Here is a 3,923-nt window from a genome sequence, read left to right on the forward strand (position 1 = left end):
TGGCTCAGGAGATGAAGACCCTCGATGAGATGGATCGATTCTGTGCTTGGGGTGGTGGGAATGAGTGTGTTTGAGACAGTGAGGTTGGCACAGGATAGAACAGCATTTAGGGCTCTTGTACAGAGGGTCGCTATGAGTCACAAACAACTTGATGGCACATAACGACAAACAACAACATCGAAAAATCAGTGGGAATATTCCACAGTAGCAAAGAAAACACAGAGTAGGAAACTAACAAAGCAATACCATTTACAATAACCAACCACAAATTGAAATATTTGTGAGTGAACTTAACTAAAGATTTAAAATACTTGTACAGAGAAACCTACAGAACATTTCTACAAGACACAATAAAAGAACTAAGGAAATGGAAAAATGTGCCCTATTCATGGATAAACAAGACTCAATATTGTGAAAATTACAATCCTACCTAAAGCAATCTACATGTTGAACACAATCCGAATACAGATAACATACTCATTTTTCAAGGTGATTGTAAGGAAAATCATAAAATTTATTTGGAGAGGAAAGAGACTCAAAATAAGCAAAGTACTTCTGAAAAACAAAAACGAAGTGGGAGACAGAGCGCTCTCTGAAAGCCTACTATTCAATGGTTGTAACAAAATAGCGTGGTATTGGTACAACGATAGGCACATAGACCAATGAAAAAGAATTAAGAACCCAGAAATCTATCTATGGTCAATTGATATTCGATAAGGAAATAAAACCTATCAATTTGGGAAATGGCAACCTTTACAGTAAATCGTGCAGATAAAACTGGACTGCTACTTGCAGTGAGCTGTAACAGGATCTGGAGAAGATAAAATTGATAAATGATATTTTCTAAAGATTACATCTCTGTGCTTATCAAAAGATTTTTCCAACAGGGTGAAAACAAAGCCTACTGACTTGGAACCACCATTTGATAATACCATCTTAGAAAAGAGTCTCATAACAAAAGCTTACAAAATATTACTGGCCCTCCAGAAGAAAAAGACTTGACAGTCCAATTACAAAATGGGCAAAAAACATGGAAAGAATTTTCAGATAGAAAGACATTCAAATGGCCAACAGACACATGAAGAAATGCTCAAAATCACAGGTAATAAGAGAGATACAAATCAAAACCTCAATGAGATACAATTGCTACCCCTGTAGCAGCAGCAAAGTTTAGTAGGGCTGGAAGCAGTAAATGTTGCAGAGGATGTGGAGAGGTGAGAATTCTCATACACTTTTGGTGGGATTGTAAAAAGTTGAACAACTGTTGAAGATGTTTTGGTGTTTCCTCAAAAAGTTCAACATAAATACTTCATATAACCCATTTGTTAGGAAAAAATACCAAGGAAATTAGTACTGAGGCACAAACAGTACATAAGTGTTAATAGCAATATTACTTACCATCAGAAGAACATGTTAACAGCCCAAATGTCCAGCCACAAACAAATTAATTGAGAAATTGTGCATACATTGTGTGTATGGAATGTAATATAATGGAATACTATGCAGCACTCAGGAGTAATGATTTTGAAAAATTCTACATAATTTGGGAGGTGCTGGAGAACATTAAACTGAATGAACTAACACAGTCTCATAAGGGCAAATGCTGCATAAGACCATTTTGTAAAAATAGAAGGATAACTAATAAAACATATATGGGAACACAAGGTGGGGGTAAAGGAGGCAATGGAGGGGTAAGGTTAGGTAAGTGTGAAACCACACGGTTGCAAAGTTTGGTGGGTGGAAGGAGGGAGGAAAGTAAATGGGAAGAATCCAGGTGAAAAGGCAGGTTAATGAAGGGTAAGGCCCAATAGTAATCAATTTTATAGAACAATGAGTGAGAAGGATTGTATGCAACAGAATGTGAACAGACAATAGTATGAAACATAATATGTGTAAATCTCATAAGCAAACCAACAATAACAAAAAAAGAAAGATAAAGGTAAGTAATAGGATTGTATCCTCTCTTCATAACTATTCAATCTGTATGCTAGAAAAATTATTCGAGAAGCTGGACTCTATGAAGAAGAAAGTGGCATCAAGATTAGACGACGACTCAATAACCTACGTTATGCAAATGATTCAGTCTTGCTTGCTGAAAGTGAAGAGGACTTAAAATACTTGTCGCAGAAGATCAAAGACCACAGCCCTCAATATCAGTTGCACCTCAACTTCAAGAAAACAAAAATTCTCACCACTCGATAAAATGACAACATCATGATAGATGGAGAAAGCATTGAAACTGCCAACAATTTCATCTTATTTCAGCCCATCAATCAGTAGTCAGGAGATCAGGAGACATATTTCACTGGAAAATTCTGTAGTTACAGACCTGTCCAAATTATTGAAGAGCCATTATGCCAGTTTGAAGATGAAGGTGTGACTGATTTAAGCAATGGCATTTTTCATTTATTTGCTATGTATCTGAGAAATGGATAGTATAAACAAGGCTGACTGAAGAAAAATTCAGGCATTTGAGCTGTGATATTAGTGAAGAGTACTGAGTATCCTATTGACTGCCAAAAGAACAAACATATGTCTTGGAGAAGTTGCAGCCAGATTGTTTCTTATAGGAAAGGACTGCAATGCTTTGTCTCACATACTTTGGGCATGTTGCTTCAAAAGGTGGAGGGTCATCGAAAAAGAAGTTCCTTAACCAGCTAGAACAGAGAGACTGCAACTATGGGCTCATATATATCAGAGATAGTGAGGATGGCACAGAATAGGACTGAATTAATTAATATTTCTTTTTCATTGGTTCATACTTAACTTATTGTTATAGATCATACTTGATGGCATCTAAAAACGACGATAACAACACTATGGAATAGAGTAGTTATAAGGCAAAATAATGGCATACACTGGATTTTCCTTATATCTAATCAGAATATGTACATTTCTTTTTTAAGGAAGTAATTAAATAATTTAATTAGAAACAATAATATAATTAAACAAGTTAGGTTATGAGCATTATGATAAACTACTACACATCTCAAATTTTAAGATGATCAACATTTGGAATTTGTTTTATTTCTCTAGTTTATAAAGCAAATGGATAGTTGTTGGCCAACTAATAAGTATCTGGTGTTGAGATTATAAAAATGATCTTATAGTTAATGTTCTTACACTAAAGAATCAGGTCAAATGAAGACCTGTAAGTAGAAGAATTATATTAAGTACATTAATTAAGGAGGAAAATGTAGAATTTTCCTATTTATTCTTATTACTAAGCTTATAAATATATTCCACTAAAGGAAAGACTGAAAAAGATTAATATGATTAAAAGCTTATTCACAGTTTGATGCATGCTGGCATTTTCTACGTGAAGGTAAGATCTAGGTGACTAGGCAAGTATACTAGTCAGAAGGCTTTGATATGCAGTATACACATACATTTTTGTTGTTAGGTGTCATCAACTACTACCCATAGTACTCATAACGACTGCATAAATCACAGGACTGAATCCTATCCTATCCTGTGCCATCTTCACTAGTTCTGATATGCTTGAACTCATCACAGCAGTCATAGTGTCAATCTATCTTGTTGAATGTTTTCTCTTTTGCCAACCTTCCACTTTTCTAAGCATGATTTCTTTCTCCAACGGATAGCCTTTCCTAACAACATACACAAAGGTGAAACTTATACATCTTAGTTTCAAATGCAATTTTTTTTCCTTCTTGTTTTTTTCTTGCTCAAAACTTACACTCTAAGGGGAGTTCTGGTGGGCTAGTGGTAAGGAGCTGCAACTACAATCCCACAGGTGCACGGTTCGAATCCACCAGATGCTCTGCTGGGGAAGGAGGGACAATCTCCTCCTGTACCAGTCAGATCTGATTTGATGGTACACTCACACAAAAATGATAAAATAAAAATTAAAAAAAAATCCTTACACTCTAAATTATAGCCATTATTTTGATTCTGACCCC

The sequence above is a fragment of the Elephantulus edwardii genome, unplaced genomic scaffold, assembly GCF_000299155.1.
Source record: "Elephantulus edwardii isolate Elephantulus edwardi_28Jun2011 unplaced genomic scaffold, EleEdw1.0 scaffold00018, whole genome shotgun sequence".
Classification (NCBI taxonomy): Eukaryota; Metazoa; Chordata; class Mammalia; order Macroscelidea; family Macroscelididae; genus Elephantulus; species Elephantulus edwardii.